The 22,218-nt window shown below is 40.9% G+C and overlaps 1 protein-coding gene and 1 pseudogene across 1 annotated transcript in view; one reads left to right on the forward strand and one right to left on the reverse strand.

The window, feature by feature from the left end:
• Positions 1-22,218, forward strand: part of nxph1 (neurexophilin 1) — a 70,637-nt gene that overhangs the window by 42,698 nt on the left and 5,721 nt on the right. The gene's annotated exons all lie outside the window — the stretch shown is intronic.
• Positions 365-3,197, reverse strand: LOC147304586 (uncharacterized; annotated as a pseudogene).

Raw genomic sequence — 22,218 nt, forward strand, 5'->3', positions numbered from 1 at the left:
CACTTGTTTTGAGAACTTCATCTGCAATTTTTGGTTAACCACAAAATGTTAGCAATGTACATGCACCATACCTTTTTTATACCATTGGAATACAAATATTTTTAAAACTGTAGGAAAATTCAAATCCAAGTCACTCCTGGAACAAGCAGGTTTACCACATTTTCCAGATATAAAACAGTGATGCAAAAGTAGTACTTTTAGTTCTTTCTTAGTACTTTTACAAACTGCGCCTAGTAAAACTTCACATTGTTAAAAACTTCCCACTCAAAATCAGAAATGTAACAATTGTTTCATCAACAGAACATCTGTTGAGTATGTAACAGAGTATACCTTTATCACTTTGTCTCAAACAAGAAGGGCAGAACTAGATCCACTCATGGTCAACAATGTCTGAGATGAGAATGAAGACTGGGATTGACCGAGAACACAGTTTTCTTCTTGGACTCAACCTTTGTGCGTTCTCAGGATTTATGGAAAACAAACACCTTTATGGAAAAAAAGGGCGAGAGAGAGATTGAGGAAATTAACAACCTGAGGCAGGATATTAAATGGCTAAGTTTGATAAACACAAAAATACAGTGGGGCAAAAAAGTATTTAGTCAGCCACCGATTGTGCAAGTTCCCCCACCTAAAATGATGACAGAGGTCAGTAATTTGCACCAGAGGTACACTTCAACTGTGAGAGACAGAATGTGAAAAAAAAAATCCATGAATCCACATGGTAGGATTTGTAAAGAATTTATTGGTAAATCAGGCTGGAAAATAAGTATTTGGTCAATAACAAAAATACAACTCAATACTTTGTAACATAACCTTTGTTGGCAATAACAGAGGTCAAACGTTTACTATAGGTCTTTACCAGGTTTGCACACACAGTAGCTGGTATTTTGGCCCATTCCTCCATGCAGATCTTCTCGAGAGCAGTGATGTTTTGGGGCTGTCGCCGAGCAACACGGACTTTCAACTCCCGCCACAGATTTTCTATGGGGTTGAGGTCTGGAGACTGGCTAGGCCACTCCAGGACTTTCAAATGCTTCTTACGGAGCCACTCCTTTGTTGCCCGGGCGGTGTGTTTTGGATCATTGTCATGTTGGAAGACCCAGCCTCGTTTCATCTTCAAAGTTCTCACTGATGGAAGGAGGTTTTGGCTCAAAATCTCACGATACATGGCCCCATTCATTCTGTCCTTAACACGGATCAGTCGTCCTGTCCCCTTGGCAGAAAAACAGCCCCATAGCATGATGTTTCCACCCCCATGCTTCACAGTAGGTATGGTGTTCTTGGGATGCAACTCAGTATTCTTCTTCCTCCAAACACGACGAGTTGAGTTTATACCAAAAAGTTCTACTTTGGTTTCATCTGACCACATGACATTCTCCCAATCCTCTGCTGTATCATCCATGTGCTCTCTGGCAAACTTCAGACGGGCCTGGACATGCACTGGCTTCAGCAGCGGAACACGTCTGGCACTGCGGGATTTGATTCCCTGCCGTTGTAGTGTGTTACTGATGGTGACCTTTGTTACTTTGGTCCCAGCTCTCTGCAGGTCATTCACCAGGTCCCCCCGTGTGGTTCTGGGATCTTTGCTCACCGTTCTCATGATCATTTTGACCCCACGGGATGAGATCTTGCGTGGAGCCCCAGATCGAGGGAGATTATCAGTGGTCTTGTATGTCTTCCATTTTCTGATGATTGCTCCCACAGTTGATTTTTTCACACCAAGCTGCTTGCCTATTGTAGATTCACTCTTCCCAGTCTGGTGCAGGTCTACAATACTTTTCCTGGTGTCCTTCGAAAGCTCTTTGGTCTTGGCCATGGCGGCGTTTGGAGTCTGACTGTTTGAGGCTGTGGACAGGTGTCTTTTATACAGATGATGAGTTCAAACAGGTGCCATTCATACAGGTAACGAGTGGGGGACAGAGAAGCTTCTTACAGAAGACGTTACAGGTCTGTGAGAGCCAGAGATTTTCCTTGTTTGAGGTGACCAAATACTTATTTTCCACCCTAATTTACAAATAAATTCTTTACAAATCCTACCATGTGAATTCATGGATTTTTTTTCACATTCTGTCTCTCACAGTTGAAGTGTACCTCTGGTGCAAATTACTGACCTCTGTCATCATTTTAAGTGGGGGAACTTGCACAATCGGTGGCTGACTAAATACTTTTTTGCCCCACTGTAAATCCATAATAAAACAAATTTTACCATTCAAGGAACTACAGTGTTGATTGTAGTTCCACGGGGTAGTGTATGTTAAAGCAGTAGTAACTGCCAAACATTAGGCAGACATGAAGGTTGTGATGTGGTCATTAACAATCTTCATGTCGATGCTCAACATGAATGTCTCAGCAGCGAAGCAGGAGGAACCTGAGAATTTAAAAATTAAAAATTAAAAACTTTAATAACAATAATACAGAGATACTTTTTACATATATCAGTGGATCACTTAACTTGCTGGCTGAACTTCTATGTTTGTGTTAGCCACTCCTCAGTGTGAAAGCAACAGAACATGAAACTAAACAAGCCAAAAATACAAGAACAAGGCAGTTAGAGCAGAAAGAAACTGTTGAATTTTGCTATATCTATTTACCACAAACAACGACGCAGGGTGTTGGTGGCACTTTCTCCGTCTGAACATCTTCTGCAAGGCTTGTCATCTTAAACCAGTGGAACAGAAGCTCTTCCTTCTCATCAAAATGAGCCAGTAAGAAGCATCATCTCAAAAGTCATTGAGCATCATCTCAATGACTTCTTTCGAGCAACCACTGGACTGAACTCTTTCAGTCTGAAGCTTGAGAAGAGAATTCAGGAGTTATTTGCGCTTTTGTGCATCAACATATTTGAGGAACTTTAACAGACCTGCCCCCTTTTTGTCTACAATGGTGAGGAAGTTCTCCATCAGATTCACACCAGTCCGTTTCTAGAAAATGTGCTGTCATTCCTGGCATAGTTTCTGGATGCTTGCCCTTTTGTTGATATCTTTACGCTGCATGTAATAGGTGCACTTGACTAGTTTTTCCAGAATATCTGTACTGTACTTCTTCTTTTTAAACAGCTTCTTCATTTCTTCTTTTTTTCAAGCAGACTCTCCACGGTCTCAGAGAGTGGCAAATGCATGGCTACCAGCTAATACAGTCATATGTGTCTTGAACACTTGCTTTTTCTTCAGAAGGCATTTCATCTGTGTCATTGCCATCATCTGATGCCGCTTTGCATTTTCTTACTTTTGGTGTGTCAGGTCGCTTGATGTTTTCAACTCCTGCCTGAAGCTGCTTTACCAGGGAATGATATCCAGGTCCAATAACATCACCATCAATCACGTCTTGAAGAGACTTGGGATACTTGGCCACCATCCTTTTTGCTATCTCTGTAGTGTTGCGTTTGGTTGGATTCTGACAAATCTTCATCATTTCAGAGACCACAATCCTTACCTTTTCTCATCTTTGTCTTGCACTTGGTCTTTTCTGTCTTTCCAAGTTCTGTACCAACTCCTTGGGGAGCCTTGGTATCTCAAATCTCTCTATCCAGTTTAGCATTAATGGTGTACAGATTCCTGAAGGTGATGAAAAAGTCATGGATGATGCTGGTGAAGAAGAAATTGAGGTCGGAGAGGGAAGGACATCCACAGGAGAGGAATGCACAGAGTTTGGTGTCGAAGCGCTTGAGATGAAATGATATGAAAGCATTAAACATTGAGCCATCCTATATTTGCAATGTTGGGGGAATCGCTGACCCAGCAGAAAGAAAGGCCTGAAACATCTGATGTCTCTCTGAAAGAGTCAAGCACATATTTTTGAAATTTTTCAAATGCCTTGTACATTTTTTGAAGTAACTATGTTTGCTCTCAAAGCACATTGTCCACAGCCTGAGGAGAGGGCCACATTTTAGGATCAGTCCTGGATGATGTCGTACGTAATGATGTATAGGTCTTAAGTTGATATTAGGTAACAGCTCCTCTCTGGTTTCCAAATACAATATAGCATCCAGATGAGTAACCTGAGCACAAGTTAGGTCAACGATCTTCTTGAGCTACCAAGTTAACTTCCACACATTATCTTAAGGTTTCTGCATTCCGTCTCCAATTATGAGAGGTAAAGGTCTCGAGAAGTTGCAATTTTGAACAGCTTGTCCACTAAATTTCAATGTTTTTGGACTGACCTCACAAGGTTTGGATGAAGCATCTGGTTTTTTTTTGCATTTAAGTACACTTGATGTACTCTTTTCGAACTGTGTTGATGAAGTACTTGAGGTAAAGAGCAAGATCGTATGAGCAGACACCCTTAAGATGACATGACCGAAACATGGGGGCATGCCAGGTGTGCAAACATCAAAGCTTTGTAAAGAATTAAATGCAAACCTAAATTTTATCCCCTGTACTTCTGACAGGTCTTCTCTTTCCAGTTGTTCAGTGGCAGATCTATACGTTTCTGGGGTCCATTGAGGTCCACAGACTGCTGGATCAGCACCCTGAAATTCAGTTCAAGTTAACAGACAATAGCTGCATAAGTACACAGACAAACTGAAATTTTTTGTAGAACCCCCAATACAATGAGAGCTCAGGTTGTATCCAGCAATGCAGTAGAGCGGTCCTTTCACAACAGTTTTATCTGCCATTGTTATCCCATTCTCCTCTGGTACCTTCAAATCAGTCAGGTGTTCTGAAAAAAACCTTTTCATGGCCAAGTTAGCCAGAATCTGTCTCTCTACACAGTAAGACTAGCTGCACATGATCAGCATTTGACCGGGCATGGGGGAATGTTGAGTAGAGAGAAGTATACCACCAAAACCTCGTGTTACTTTTTTGCAGAACCAGTAGGTTCCCTACTTCATATGCATCCTGGTATAGAACCAGCTTGAGACAATGAAGATTTTCCTGAAAAAATGTGTTTGACACAAACACGTTACCATCACAACAGTCACTGAGAACATATGGTCTTGAAACATGATTAGAATCTACTGATATGAGAAACCTTGCCAAAAACTTGAATCCAGCAGACTCTTCAAGGTATTTAGCACTGTTCTCATCTCTGTCCACAAACACTTTGGGTTCAACATACTTGAACACATCTTTAAAGTGATGAACTCTTCATGGGCTTCTCATGGGCCCTGTGTGACAAGCTGAGAACAAGTCAGATTGTTTTACTGCGCCACATATATTTAGTGTCTCCATCTGAAATTAACATGTCTTAATGCTTTGTATCTTGTTCTATTTAATCTTAACAAGCCCCTAAAAACAGTCAGTGATCACTGTTGGCCTCTCTCGGTTTTTATTACCGCTAATCATTTTAAAGCTCAGTTTTTAAACCCTTACGATGTATACTATAGCCCAGCCCATGCAGCAGTATGTTAATGACTTCTCTCCAAACGTAACTTAGAAACTGTAATTCATGCTTTTATTACATCATGCCTGGATTATTATAATTCCATTTTAATAGGGAGTGGGCTGGGCACTTTGTCACGCTTACAATTAGTGCAAAATGCTGCGGCTCAATTTTTAACTGGTAGAAGGAAATTCGACCACATCACTCCGGTTTTGGCCTCCCTACATTGGCTTCCAATCAAATTTAGGATCCATTTTTAAAGTTCTTTTATTGTTTTTTAAATATTTAAATGGTTTGGCACCCATTTATTTGTCCGATTTGTTGAAGCCTTATGTTCCCACTCGTTCCCTCTGGTCAGCTGAGCAACTGCTGCTTTCAGTCCCTAAGTTATGGCTGAAACTCAGGGGAGACCGGGCGTTCTCCCCTGTGGCCCCGTTGCTTTGGAGCAATCTTCCTCTTCATATTAGACAAGCTACATCAGTACCGGTTTTAAGTCCAGATTAAAAACCTATTTTTATTCTCTGGCTTTTTACTCTGTGGGTGACTGACATTTTTATACATTTTTATTAATTTTATTGTTTTGTTCAGTTCTTATATTATTATCATTTATAGTTGTATTGTTCAGCACTTTGGTCTACCAGGTGTGTTTTTAAAGTGCTATATAAATAAACAATGATGATGATGACTAATCTCGTATTGTGAATGGATTATCTGTTTACAGCATCCTGCCATGCGATTGCGTTTGTCCCTAACCTTCGGGAACCCTCACGTTAACTTTTACGGAGTGGAAAAAAGTTAGCGTTCATTTTCCAGCTTGTATAGTATGCTAACATAGCTGTGTAGCACATCATTGTATACCAGCTGGCCAAACTTCAGTAATCCTGAGCATTGTCCGACAGATGTTGAAGGACCTCAGCCACCTCAGAAAATAGAGACAACTCTGGCATTTCCTGTAAAGTGCAGTGGTGTGTTTAACCCAGTCCAGTTGTCTATGTATACCAAGGCTGGACTGGGACAAAAAATCGGCCCGGGCATTTTGACTAGAGACCGGCCCACCAGGATAAATGTGACGTCATTCAGGGGTAAAACCGCAAAGGATTCTGGGAACTTGTGGCAAGAGGTACTAGCGCACGCAGGCTTTCAATTGAAATCAGTTACACAGCGATAAAAAGAAACACAAAAAATGGCAAGAAGCTGTTGTATTATTAACTGCAATAGCCGGTCGCATGACAGCCACGGGAAGCCGACGGGTAAAGAGATCGTTTTTTTTTTTATCGGATTACGTCGTTGAAGAGAAATGTTTTAAGCCATGTTTCCGAAGTAAGAGCCGACGGATGGTCTGGATATACCAAATATAACGTCTCAGAGCACTCCAGCTCACATGTTAGTCTGCTCCAAGCATTCCCACAAAGGTCGGTCTGCTGTTGTAGTTAATACGTCATTTTTCATAACATAATTGGTGATATAGGTTACAAGCAAGTCTGGCGCTGAACAGAAATTGTCGCGCTATGCTCCTTTATTTATTGTGCATAAATAGTGAATTGTCCTGACACAATATTGTGTTTCGCTTCTGTTATTACCATGGTACATTGACAAAAACATATACTTTTATTCACAGGATAAAACAGTTGTTTTGTATCACTAATTGCCCAGTACGATTACAGCATACAATATTATTGTCACTGCTACATTTCTGTGATGCTACCAGAAATTATTTCCACTACTAATTAATTACCGTTGAGCTCAAAGGTTATATTAATAAACGGTTAACGAATGTGTATTTATGATGACGATTTGTGAAACTGGTAAACTTACCTTTGTTCGTACGATGGTCTTTCGTTCTACGCGGTGCATTTCAAGGTCCTGTACCCATCCGTCGGTAAACTGTACCTGGGCTTGTTGCAGTGACCTGAAGTTACTAAACTTCATGAGTGTATGCACTCACTCCAAGAACCGTATAATTATAAATATGAGCGTGGTGAAAGTTGGGCAGCACGCTAACGTCTTTTGTCCACTCGTAAGGGTCTGACCCTTTCACTCCTTTGATTTTTTTCCTCGTATCTTTTCTTTGTCTTTTCGTCGAGTCTGTCTTTGTACGGACCGGCATTGTTCTCCTTTTGTTTTGTACATTCCTTTTTTGTGCGGCAAAGAAAAAACAAGAAGGTATTGGAACCGGAGAATGAACGTTTTGCGGTGCTGCAAATGCTTGCATTTGATGCGGTACTTGGATTGTTTTGCCACGAGTTCCCGGCATGCAATGCGCGAAAATCACGTGATTGCTAAACAAGGGGGAGGGTGCATCCGGCCTCCTCGGCTGTAATTGGTCCAGCCCAGAGTCGATCATGACCAATTGGCCAATCCAACACCTTTCATTATATATACCCTTCCTAAAAAAAAATAAAAAAAATCCATCGGCCCATAAAAACAAAAAATCGCCAGCGGCCCACCGGGCAAATGCCCGGTACGCCCGATGGCCAGTCCAGCTATGATGTATACTCCAAGATATTTATAGTCCTCCACAATGTCCACGTTGACCTCCTGGATTGAAACAGTTTTCGTTTGAAAACGCATCTTTTTCTCTCCGTTTTGGCCTTCCGTCCACCTTGAGATGGCGTTTTCCTTCAAGGAAAATGCAGCGTTTTGAAAATGCTCTCCAAAGCGGAATCATTTGAAAACACCATTTTCGCATCGCAGTGTGGACAGTGAACCCGGAGCCTTTTCGAAAATGATGACAAATTTTAGTCATGTGATGCAGTCATGTGACCAATTAAACTAAGATAGTGGAGGGCATTACACAGCAGTTGTCAATTTTTTTGACAGCCCTATTAAAACCCTTTAACGTTCTGGTCAACCAATTGCTAGAGCACATTTTCAGACCCTATATCTAACTGAGGCTTTCACTGAAATTGACCTACCTTGTTGAGTCTTTTCTACCAATTGGTTTACATCTGTAATGCCAAAAAAATCCACCAGAAGGCACTGTGAATGGAAACTGTTGGCTCTTCTTATCCTTCTCCCAACCAGGAACACGGAAACAAAAAACCATCCAACATATTTTGAGTGTTTTTGATTAAACTAAGACAGGAAGATATAATTTTTTGATATATGATAGTGTTAGAGGACTTACTGAACAGATGTATGTCACTTGACAGTAGGGGTGGGTTTTGATTATCGACTTATCAATTAAAACCGATTCTGGCTTGGATAATATGATATCAATTCATTAAAATTCATTTAAAAATAAATTTATTTTGAGATTCTGGCCGATTTTGCCCGAAACGCCAGAATCTCAGGTTAAACCTCACAAAATTTCTACAACCACCAAACAGCTAAAACAGTAAATGAGAGCAGGTACACTGATTCTGCACAAAGACATAAACACAAAACGTGGACCCAGCGCATCCGAATCAGTGAGATGTCACCTTTCTCACCCGACGGCACATACACGGACACGGACACGGCGTCTGAAAGCCGACAGCTCACTGATTTTGAAGCGTCGGCGGGCGCTTTGTGTTTACGTCCTTTTTGCACTAGATTCTGAAGCTGTGGTTGTATCTCTCTCCAAACAATTTTGACTGAACCAGCAGCCAAAGACGATCCAAACTATGCTTCACATTCGCTTCACATAAACATCGTCACGAATTTCCTTTTACTTTTGCTGTTTTGCTTCCACCAAGATAAAATCACACTTCATGTAGAGCTCTCTCTCTCTTTCTCTCTAAATAGGGTTAGGATAATCAAAACCCACCCCTACTTATTACCAGTGTTGCTCAAGTTACTTGAAAAAAGTAATCAGTAACTAATTACTGATTACTTCCCCAAAAAAGTAATCCCGTTACTTTACTGATTACTTATTTTCAAAAGTAAATAATTACTTAGTTACTTTTTAAAAACACGATTTACAACCCGAATAGGTGATAAAGCGATAGATCTTTCAGCCCAATTCTACTTTTTCTGCATAATCCATCATACAAAATGTAATCCAATGGAAAAGTATCTTTTTTAACTTGTTTTATCAGTTTTAATCTTTTAACTTTATGCATCAAGCAAAAATTTTATTATATGCAACATTCTCTGACTTGAATAAATTAGTTTAACATTTAAACCTATTTTCTACACATTCCAGCACATAAAATAAAATATTTTTTGTGTTTACACTCACTCTTTCAAATAGATGCAAGTAAAACACAGCAGAAAATAAATAAAGTCAAAGACTAGCGGTCCTGTTGCTCTATTTTCACCTGTAAAGCAGGACTGAGGTAGGCGGAGGTTTACCCTGCTCCATCTTCAATGGAAGAATCCGCGAGTTTCTCTGTGAATTTCCCATTACGTCGTAGCTACTCGGTGCTCGTTTGGAAGTTTAGGGGTTTTTTCGCTGTAAAAAGAAGTTTTTTTCCCACGCACGATGGACGCTAATGTTTTTGTTTTGCACATTCTGCAAATTCTGTGCGCCGATCTGGGTCATCCTCGTTGAGATGCTGCAGTAGCTGGAGTTTGTAAGGGTGCCATTTGTGAGTAGCTAATATCCGCCGAAGGGATGTTCAACTAATGCCACTCTCCAGTGACATGACTTTAATACCTGGTCTATAAGAGGGACAGTGCCCTACTGGACCAGAAACCGATGGCTCTCAAAAAGTTAACAAGCCAGCATCTAGAGTTGGACAACCATGATTCAGCTCTCCAAGACCACAGAATCAATGCTACACCATAAGACCCCAACGACCAAAACCACATGCAGATGTGCTTCATTTGCACTGTTTTTATTTATTTATTTTTTAAAAAGAAAAATGATTTTGCACAGTACCGTTCAATCAGAAGTGGCCTGAATGTGAGTATTTTGTGCTGTAGCACATTTTTCACATTTGCAGATTAAAAAACTATGTATTTTGTAGTTTGATATAATCCTGTCCTTTGATGGAATGAAAACAGCAATGTTCACTGGCATGCTACTAGAAATAAACTGTATCCAATGCGCTGGATAGTTTTTGTTATTAATTAAATTATAATTATAAATACAATTTCAACTGTATTATATAATGCACTTGTATTTGCATGACATTTCATACTTTTACCATTAAGTGACATCTCAACCATTTGGTAGAGATCAATATTTTAAAAACTACAGGGTCTATTGAAAAAAAATTATTGATTGTGGTTATTACTGGTAGGGATGTGAGATGGGCAAATGAATTGAATCATTTCTTCAACAGATTTGATTCAGCCATGAGGCAGTCTGCAACATCGGCTGCAGACTCACCCACCCCCACTGCTGCTGTTCCACCTCAGACACTTCACACCTCCTCTATTCACCCTGCTCACTCCCCCCCACCCCCAACTGCAGCATCCAATACACACTCAACACAAGGCTCCAGCCTGTCTCTCTCAACCACCCAGGTTAGGAGGGAACTGAGGAGGATTAATGGCAAGAAGGCAGCGGGTCCAGATGGCATCAGCTCGAGGGTCGTCAGGTCCTGCGCGGACCAACTGTGTGGGGTGATGGAGCACCTCTTCAACCTGAGCCTGAGGTTGGGAAGAGTCCCACAGCTCTGGAAAACCTCCTGTGTTGTACCAGTGCCAAAGACTTCACGCCCCAAGGACCTCAACAGCTACAGGCCGGTGGCTCTGACATCCCACCTGATGAAGACCCTGGAGCGGTTGGTCCTGGCTCAGCTTCGGCACCTAATAAGCTCATCACTGGACCCACTTCAGTTTGCCTACCAGCCTGGCATTGGAGCGGATGATGCCGTCATTCACCTCCTACATCGTTCCCTCGCTCACCTGGAGACCGCTGGAAGCACTGTGAGAATCATGTTCTTTGATTTCTCCAGTGCCTTCAACACTATTCTTCCCTCGGTTCTGAAGGACAAGCTGGTGAACTCTGGAGTGGACCATCACCTCACTACCTGGATCCTGGACTACCTCACCGACCGACCACAGTATGTGAGGACTCAGGGCTGTGTGTCGGACAGGGTCGTCTGCAGTACGGGGGCCCCACAGGGAACGGTTCTGGCTCCGTTCCTCTTCACCATCTACACTGCAGACTTCTCCCACAATTCCACCCAGTGCTTCCTGCAGAAGTTCTCTGATGACTCTGCAATAGTCGGCCTCATCACTGATGGGGACGACAAGGAGTACAGAGGTCTGACCCAAGACTTTGTGGACTGGTGCCAGCTGAACTACCTCCAGATCAACGCCAGTAAAACCAAGGAACTGGTGGTAGACTTCCGCAGGCACAAGCATTCTCCACTGCAACCACTGAACATCCAAGGTATGGACATTGAGGCTGTGGACAGCTACAGGTACCTTGGTGTTCATCTGAACAATAGACTGGACTGGACTCATAACTCAGACGCCCTCTACAGGAAAGGGCAGAGCAGGCTGTACCTGCTGCGGAGACTCAGGTCGTTTGGAGTGGAGGGCCCACTCCTGAAGACCTTCTATGACTCTGTTGTGGCTTCTGCTATCTTTTATGGTGTGGTCTGCTGGGGCGGCAGCATCTCTGCTGGGGACAGGAAGAGACTGAACAGGGTGATCCGAAGGGCCAGCTCTGTTCTAGGATGCCCTCTGGACCCAGTGGAGGTGGTGAGTGACAGGAGAACGGCGGCTAAGCTGTCATCCCTGATGGACAACATCTCCCACCCCATGCAGCAGACTGTGACAGCACTGAGCAGCTCCTTCAGTGGGAGACTGCGGCACCCACGGTGTGGGACGGAGAGATTTCGCAGGTCTTTCCTCCCCACTGCTGTCAGACTCCATAATAAAGACTTTAACTGATCAAGCACACACATCCATACATATGCAATAATACTAAGTGCAATAATCCTTTCTGTCATCGTTGTATTTTTACTCAGTTGTATATAGTATTTGTATTTGTATTCTATTTTTATCTTATTGTATATTTATTTTATTTTATTCTACTGTATATAGTATTTTATTCTATTCTGTACAGTTGTGTACTGTATTTATTCTTATTGTATTCTAATTTTTGCCTCATAACTTTTGCACTGTCCACTTCCTGCTGTGACAAAACAAATTTCCCACGTGTGGGACTAATAAAGGTTATCTTATCTTATCTTATCTTACTCACCCAAATCAATAAGAAATGCAAACAAAAAATCTTTCCATTGTTTTTTTCTTGGTGTGGACCTCAAAGGGTTAAAGATTAATATCAGTTTGTACATGCTTTAGATAGCTTTTCTTCAAATTCTTTAATTCTCACTCGCTTTTACAACTTTTGTACTTTTGTGTTACTCGCAGCAACAACTCCACCTCATTGTTAGTCCATTTAAAAAACTTTTCCTTGACACTTCAAAGAGCCGGAAAGTAAATAAACGGCAGACAGAAACGAGGCAGGTCGAATCGTCTTGCGTTTCACGCATGCGCAGTACTGGAAGGTAAGCGTTTTCGGCCGTTTCAATATGGACGCACAACTCTGTGAAAAAGACTGAAAATGATAGTGTGGACGCGGAGCATTTTGAGACGAAAACGCTGTTTTCAAATTTATTTGGGCTAGTGTGGACGTAGCCTCTGAAAGCCCTCTTCTTGTCACTGAGGAGGGCTTTGATGCCCTTAGTCACCCACAGCTTGGTATTTGGGAAACGATTGGACAGTCTGAGCTGGAACAATGGGGTTGGTGCAGAAAGTTATGTAGTCGGTGATACACTCAGTAAGCCCATTGATGTCCTAGGCGTAGTCTAATGGGGGACTTAAAGCGCATTATACAACATGTCTTATTAACCAGTACAAAAGATTCATACAAGCACTTTTTCTATATTTTTTCTTTTTTCTACATGTTTTCTAATTAGTGTTCAAACTGATGAAAATATTGGAAAAACAACTTGGGGTTCAATATCTTGCCCAAGAATACTTGCAAAATATTCCTGGCCAAGATACTGGTGCAAACAGGGCTTGAACCACCAACCTTCTGATTAGTACCTTAGACCTTGGGCTGCTGGTGATGTAATGTTGTGTGCATATTATCTTTACACACCATGAGCCCCTACTACTACCTGAGGATCATTTAATTTTTAATTCAATTCAATTTTTTTTATACAGTGGGTAAAATAAGTATTGAACATGTGACCAGTTTTCTAAATGTAAATGTATTTCTAAAAATGCTATTGACATGAAATTCTCAGCAGATGTCTGTAGCAACCCATTCAATCCACACATGCAAAGAAATTAAATCATAGATGTCCATAAATTAAGTTATGTGTAATCTAAATTTTAATTCAATTAAATGTAGTTGTTATAGCACCAAATCAAAGCAATAGTTTCCTCAATGAGCTTTATATTGTAAGATAAAGACCCTAAAATATAATGAGAATTGACACGGAGAAAAAAGTGTTGAACACGCTTACAGAAAATTATTTAATAGTTTGTACAAAAGCGTTTGTTGGTGATGACAGCTTCGAGACGGCAACACAAGACAACCACAATTAATGAAGGAGAGGGACAACGGCTAGGTTACAGTCAGGCAGTTTTTATTGATGGTTTACTGTGCCTTGACAATCATAAACTCAAACAAATCAAAATTAAGAAATTAAATTAAGAAAACAAAAAGAGGCTGACTTCTTTCCTAAGGTCTAAATAAAACAATACACAAAACAAAAGGTCTGTCTAGCTGCTTGACAAAAAAAGGTCAGTCAAAACATACAAAAGTGGCATCAAGCGTATAACCTAGTGTTTTTAACAATAAATGCCCAGTTGCAAGTGTATGGGGTACCCCAATCTTACCTGTCCAGCCTCCCACCAAAACACTCACATACACATAAGCCTACAAACAAACGTTTAGAGAACATCAGAAGCTGGCCAGGAAGCTGCTCTTTTGTAATGATCCCTGGCAAGCGATTGGTCTGCAGCCGTCCCCAACCCCTGGGCCACGGACCGGTACTGGTCGTTTGGTACCAACAAGAGTTGAGGTTCGGGCGTGAAATGTGTAGTTTTCAAGGGTTTTATTGATTTTTATCATTATTTTTAATAGTTTTTATTGTTAACTCAGTTTCCCTGGGTCTTTTCCTGTGTGTTATGAATAAATCTTACTTTTTTTGGTACCTTTACAGGTTTTATTTGTTGTATTTTTCCGCGACAACTTAAAGGCCGGTCGTGAAAGTATTGTCGGACATAAACCGGTCCATGGCAAAAAAAGGTTGGGGACCGCTGGGCTACTGTGCCCAGATTAGCCAATAGGCATATGCCAATTATCTTTGAATGGGCCAATAGGTGGAGGCTTGACACCTGAAAGACAAGAGCAACAGAAAAACAAAGTGCTGTGTATCATGGCATGTGACAGTCTTGCTGAAACATCCATCCTAATTTCATCTTCATCATCCTGTTAGATGGCGGCAGGTTTTGAGACAGGAATGTCTCGATACATTTTTCCATACATTCTTCCTTATATGAAGTGTGCCATTTGCAGAAAAATCGCCTAATATGTGTGTGTTTAGTTAGTTAGTTTAGTTAGTTAGTTAGTTGCTTGTTTTAATCAATTTTAAATCATGCTTTTTATTTGTTTTTGTTTCTAATGTCTCTGTAAAGCACTTTGAATCACCTTGTTGTTGAATTGTGCTATACAAATAAATTTGCCTTGCCTTGCCTTGCCTAATACCATGATGTTTCCACCTCCAAACTTCACAGTTGGTATGGTGTTTTTGGGTTGATGTGCAGTGACTTTTAAAATCCAAACACGGTGTGTATTAAGGCATCAAAACAGTTCAATTCTGGCCTCATCTGAACAGACTATATTGTCCCAGTATTTCACAAGCTTGTCTAAATGTTGATCAGCCAGCTTTAAATGCACCCCCTTTTCACTTCATGTGTTCAATATTTTATTATGGTGAAGAAATCATCATCATGGGAAGCCCCCAGCTACCTTGACCTATTACAGTGTAACTAAGGGGGAATTCAGTGACACCTGATCCAACCCTAACTATATTCTTTGTCAAAAAGGAAATTATGGGTAATTCACATTATACTGGGGCAACTTATTTTCAAAAGTAATTAGTTACTTAGTTACTTAGTCACTTTTCAAAAACATGATACACAACCTGAATGCGTCACAAACCAATAGACCTTTTGGCCCAATTCTATTTTTTTGCATAATCCAACATATAAAAGTGAATCAAATTGAAAAGTGTCTTTTTAAAAATTAGTTTATTACTTTTAATCTTAACTTAATAAACATTGCGTCCAAAAAAAAAAATTAAATTCAACAATCTTTGACTTTAATAAATTTGCTTAACATTTAAACATATTTCTGCACATTACACCATATTTTAAGAAAATAAAGGCTTAAACTGTATTTCTGCATATTCCAGTATATAACATAAAATTATTTTTTGTGTATACACACACATCCTTTCACATAAATACAACAAAAAAAATAAAGAAATAAAATAAATAAAATTAACAATAAAATCTTTTAACAGTTGGTAAAGTGCAGAGAGGAGTAATAATGAGATTACCAAAACAGAAAATGCTATTGCATGCTACATATAGGCTGTTAATCCAGTCTCATTTTGTGGCAACCCTGAAAAAGACCGATGTTTTATTGTTTTCTTTTGGACTGAAACAGTGGTTATATCGCATCAGCAGAAGCTTCTCAAACCTTCTATCAGACAGTCTGTTCCTTTTGGGGAAAGCACCAATCCACCTAAACTGAACAGCCGTTCCACTGGTGCACTGGATGGAGTTGGCCTGTTGTATTTCATGTACATCTTTTTGAGATTTGGAAACTGATTCAGAATCTCAAGCTCATAGTCTGACCTTAAATAGTCGGTTACTTCTTTTTCTGCTGAGAAAAAGCATTTGGCTGGCTGGCATTTGGGACACATTAGTGTTGTCAGTTGCAGGAGCAGCTTTACGACACTCTGTTATCAGGAGCTCCTTCACATACTCTCCTACACTCATCTCTCAACCAACAAAGTTTAAACTTGGGACAAGTGGCCGCTGCGAGAAGTCCTTCTTGGCTGTCCAGAACAGCATCAAGTCTTGAGGGCCTGTAACATACAATATGATGCATCTAAGAATAAAATTATTTTACTATATAATTACCTATTGTCATTATTTTGTGGGCTTTACTGCCCTAAACCATCTATATTTTCTATTATCAATACTGTATGAGATTTAATTTTGGTTTTGTTGATATTATGATTAATATTCATAATCAATGATGATCAATATCCCTGATATTTAACAAGGGGTGAATACTTGGTCTTTTATTCTATCATTTTAATAATTGTACACGCTGCTTAAAACTACGTATAACATCCACCCACTGTGAAGCGTATAATAAGTTTAACAAATCCACCCAAAGCAATTATCCAATAATAATCTTACCTTTACAGAGGTCTTTCTAGAGAGGTCATCTAGAGAGGTCATCTTTCAGGGCAAGCGTCTTTGACATCAGGCTTGTGAGTGTTGGTAGTAAAGCCCCATAGGTGCACTCATCCCTTTGTAAGATGTCCAGAGCCACTGTCAGGGGCTTCATCACAGCACAGTACTCTTTCAAGAACTGGTACTCCCTTTCATTAAGGCACTTGATTCCCAGTTTTACACAGAGGGGATTAAGTTCATTTAAGGGAATTGTGATGATTCTAGAAATGGCCTCATACAGGTAATTCCACCTTGTGGATGTCAGTACCATTAGGTTTCCTCTGGCTGACTTCCTCCACCTGTTCAGAGGCTAATGTTGATCGACTTCCTTTAGTCCAAAGAGCAGAACATTTTGCAATGCTACTCCTATATGCAGCCTTGGTGTCTGCACAGGAATTTAGATGTTTGTCAACATCGCTTGTTGAAATCAAGTTAATTGTGTGCGATGCACATCTGTAGTGTTGAGGGAGGCTAAACTGTGCATCACCAGATGTGGTTGAAAGAGCTTCTATGACATCAGTAAAGGTCGGTTCCTCGTCATCACCTTCTTCATTTTCAGATTCAGACTCCAAATGACTGGGCTGATATACTCTGAATGCTTTAGGAAAATTAGATGCATTATCCATTACAGTGGCAACAACTTTGTCTTGTAGTCCATATGATGAATGGATTTCTTCAATCTCTGCTCCGATTACATCATAGATATGGCTGCCTTTAATTCTCTTGCATGCTAGGGCGGCCTTGTTGCATTGTAATGTGGAATTAATCCAGTGAACTGTTACACCCATAAAGCTTTTATTATTTACCGTCCAGATGTCAGCAGTAGTGGAAACAAACTCTGCCTCTTCGAGTGTAGCCTTTAAGTTAGAGGCAAGGCAAGGCAAGGCAAGTTTATTTGTATAGCACAATTCAACAACAAGGTGATTCAAAGTGCTTTACAGAGACATTAGAAACAAGAACAAATAAAAAGCATGATTTAAAATTGAATAAAACAAGCAAATAAACTAACTAACTAATTAACAAACAAACAAACAAACAAACAACAGTATATAAAATCAAAACAGATAAAATCAGAACAGTAGATAAAATCAGTAGTTAAATGTAAGTTTTGAAATTTAAGCTTAAAGTGTGGATTTGGTGCTTTATTCAAATGCAGCTGAGAACAGGTGAGTCTTCAACCTGGATTTAAATAAACTGAGTGTTTCAGCTGATCTGAGGCTTTCTGGGAGTTTGTTCCAGATATAAGGAGCATAAAAGCTGAATGCAGCTTCTCCGTGTCTGGTTCTGACTCTGGGAACTGATAAAAGACCGGATCCAGATGACCTGAGGGATCTGGATGGTTCATACTGGGTCAGGAGGTCATTGATGTATTTTGGTCCTAAACCATTCAGAGCTTTATAGGCCAGCATCAGAACTTTAAAGTCTATCCTCTGACGGACAGGCAGCCAGTGTAAGGACCTCAGAGCTGGACTGATGTGGTCCACTTTTTTGGTCTTAGTGAGGACTCGAGCAGCAGAGTTCTGAATGAGCTGTAGTTGTCTGACTGATTTTTTAGGTAGACCTGTAAAGATGCTGTTACAGTAATCAAGCCTACTAAAGATGAATGCATGGACTAGTTTTTCCAGGTCCTGTTGAGACATCAGATCTTTTATCCTTGATATATTCTTGAGATGATAGTAAGCTGACTTTGTTATTGTCTTAATGTGTTTTTCTAAGTTTAGGTCTGCATCCATCACTACACCCAAATTTCTCGCCTGGTTTGTGGTTTTTAGATGTATAGATTGAAGTTCTCTGGTGACCTGTAATCGTTTTTCTTTGGCGCCAAAGACTATTACCTCAGTTTTGTTTTTGTTTAGCTGGAGAAAATTGTGGCACAACCAGTCATTGATTTCCTCAATGCATTTACCAAGAGCCTGTACAGGGCCTCGGTCTCCTGGTGACATTGTGATATATATTTGTGTGTCATCTGCATAGCTGTGATAGTTTATTTTGTTGTTGTTTATAATCTGTGCCAGTGGGAGCATGTAGATGTTAAACAGAAGGGGTCCCAAGATGGAACCTTGGGGAACTCCACATGTGATACTTGTCTGCTCAGATGTGAAGTTACCTATTGATACAAAGTATTTCCTGTTTTCTACGTATGTTTTGAACCAGTTTAGTACAGTTCCTGAAAGACCTGTCCAGTTCTCCAGTCGTTTGAGTAATATGTTGTGGTCAACTGTATCAAATGCTGCACTGAGATCCAGTAAAACTAGGACTGACATTTTTCCACTGTCTGTATTCAGACATATGTCATTAAACACTTTGGTCAGAGCGGTTTCAGTGCTGTGGTTCTGTCTAAAACCTGACTGGAAGGCATCGTAGCAATTATTCTGTTTTAAGAAGTAACTGAGCTGTTGAGAAACTGCTTTTTCAATGATCTTACTTAAAAACGGGAGATTTGAGATCGGCCTGTAGAGTTCATTTTGTCATATTCTCTCTCAAGGTATCCTACAAATGACTTTCTCTGGGGCAGCTTGACACCACTTTTAGTTGGTATTTTTCCTACAATGCTTCGGAATGATTCAGAGTCTACAGTGGAAATAGGCAACATGTTCTCGACGATATAGGCAGCGACGAGCTTCTTCAGTTCAGCGGCACTAAGTCCTGTCGCTCTTATGTCTAGTTTAATCTGTTTAGCAGGAGTGGGTCCATCTGAGCCACAGCGGTCATTTCAGTGGGGGGATCCTGGGGGTTTTCTGTCAATTTAACATTCTTGTGCTAGGTGCTTGCTCAAGTTGGAAGCGGAATTTTTTGATGTGGAAGTTTTCTTCCTATGCAGAGTGTACAACGTATGCTTATGTTTTTGTCGCTTTTGAAAAAGTCAAATTCAAAGTAATGTCGGTATTTCCAAGTATTAAATGATGCACGATCGTACTCCATCCCTCGCTCCATGTTTTCTATTGTTGATTTACATACGTGCTTCCACAGCCGTCGCACACGCTTGCGTCATTGTCATGAGACACTCTCTCAAACAAAATCACAGTTTAGTAACGCAGTAATGCAGCGTGCTTAAGGGGAAAGTAAGTGTAATCGAATTACTTTTTTTTGCAATCGTAATCCCTTAGTTTACTCGTTACTTGAAAAAAGTAATCAGATTACAGCAATACAGTAATTGTAACATGTTACTGCCCATCTCTGAATATTAATAAAATATGTTTGTTTGTTTGTTTTTGACAATTCTTGTAATCACACAACATCCACTTCACATACAAAATGTTACATATATTAAAAAAAATTCCCTCTTGCGCCCCTCTGTATCTGTAAGTCCAACAGGGTCTTAGCCTCAGTCATTCTCGACCGCCCTAGGGAGCTTTCCCTATTTTGCCCTCGGTATTTCCATACTCACACAGATGTTTCTGTATACTATGCCACTTGGTTCTGGCGTTCCATGTATGCCCTGCCTGCTAGCGTCTTGGGAATCTTTACACATCCTGTACCTGGGTTCTTGCCTGGTGTGATAGACCCCAGCCTCTATGGATCTTGTGCTCAGAGCTTGTTCCTGTGCTGCCATGATTAGTGCCTCTGTGCTGTCTTTCAGACCAACCTAGTCAAACCACTGGTAGGATTTCTAGATGTCAGCTGCTTCCTCTATCTACTGGATATATACACAGTACCGGGCCTGTCCTTTAGTGATGGTTCTTCCTCTTGCCCTCTTTCTTGGGCTTCTGCTACCTGAGGCATTCACTAAGTACACAATCAGTTCTGGCATTCTTCCTGATGTACTCGAGAGTGTTCATTGTGTCATCCTGGTCTGTGGTTCTGACACTCACCAGTCCCCAGCCTCCTTCCTTCCGCTTAGCGTACAGTCTCAGGGTGCTGGACTTGGGGTGAAACCCTCTATGTATAGTCAGGAGTTTCCTTGTCTTGATGTCAGGGGCTTCCATCTTCTCCTTTGGCCAGCTTATTATTATTATAATTATTATAATGCTCAAGGGTTTTAATTACAACATATTTAATTTCTTAAGCTTAGATACTCTTTTCTGAACTTTGCCATTAGGGTTAGGGTTAGGGTTAGGGGCAGCTGTGGCTACAATGTAGCTTGACATCACCAGTGTGTGAATGGGTGGATGACTGAATGTAGTGTAAAGCGCTTTGGGGTCCATATGACTAAAGCGCTATACAAATACAGGCCATTTACCATTTACCATCGCTCTGGCAGAAATGGCGCTAGAGCCAGAGTAGGGGAGAGGCAAGCTGGAACAAACCATTTTGGGAGGGGGGTATCTATGCTTTTGTTGTTAAAATGTTATGTCTCAATTAAGTACTGTATGTTTTTTATATTTTTAGTAGTGTTTACACAAACAGCAAATATTGTCAAAAAAGTGAGAACTCTTTGATTAATTTTGATTCATTGGGCTAAAATCGCCCCTGGTGAGATGGTATTTAGATTTGATTTGATATACCTTTATTAGTCCCACAAGGGGAAATTTCATAAGGCTGCCGACCTATTGTACGCAATGGCGGCGCCATCTTACCCTCCGACCATACATACATTACACAAAACATCACATGGGGAAGACAGGTCAGAGAGGTATAACAATGAAAAATTTGGAGGAAAGATAAGGAGAAAAAATAACTCCCCCCAGACTGAGCTCCAACAGGGAGATCAGTTTGAGAACAGAAAAAAACACCTCTGCACATGAAAAAACTCTTAATACACCAAAGAAACACATGACAAGCAACAGGGGTGGGTAAAGGGTGAGAGACAGCCGAATTAGACAGTACATCCGGGGCTGCGTGCACTGGTCTCCTTGATCCACCGTCAGCATCGGAAGGGAATAAGCGTCGAAGGCGTTTGGAAAGGGAGGGGGGATGAGTGTGTGCATATCAGTGTATATGTATGTGTGTGTGTGTCCAGAGTTCAGCTGAGACAGTGTCCTTCGCCCTGCTAGGCTAAGTAAACAGTTTTCCAGCCAACCCAGGTGGCCTTGCATGGAATGGGAAGGAACAGACTAAACACAGTCGTTATCAGGGTGTTGTTGTTCAGCTCCAGCCTTGAGACCGCAGCTGGCGCCGAAAGGGTATCCGCATGAAGTGATGGTGCTTTTTACTTTAGTGCGAACAGCTCATATGAATTTCAAAGCAGTTCTACAGTCCAACACTGGTCTCTCAATCTCCCGTTGGAGAGCCGTGAGCTTCGCCATACTAGCGTTCTGTGATGTTGTCATTTCTTGTGCTCGAGGAGCCGATTCTGAGAACTCACGACAGTGTGCCTCCCCGAGATGTCATCCAATTTGCACCCAGAGATGTTATTCTGAGCGAGCCCTTCCGAGATGTAATCCAGTCTGCAGTCAGAGATCTTATTCTGAGTATTCACAGCAGCCGTAGCCTCTCCAAGATCTTATCCGTGCTGCACTCAATGAGCCCATTTTGAGAAACTCACGCCTCTCCCATCGTTTCAATCCCAGTGGGCAGCCTTGTGGGGGTTTGAACAGCCGGTTCCGCTTTCTAAATTCTTCGATAAGTCAGGGCCAAGCCAGC

This window comes from Aulonocara sp. 'chitande type north' Nkhata Bay, linkage group LG22 (genome assembly GCF_057382095.1).
Source record: "Aulonocara sp. 'chitande type north' Nkhata Bay isolate Kocher_YH1m ecotype deep benthic linkage group LG22, A_spYH_male_GT1.1, whole genome shotgun sequence".
Taxonomy (NCBI): Eukaryota; Metazoa; Chordata; class Actinopteri; order Cichliformes; family Cichlidae; genus Aulonocara; species Aulonocara sp. 'chitande type north' Nkhata Bay.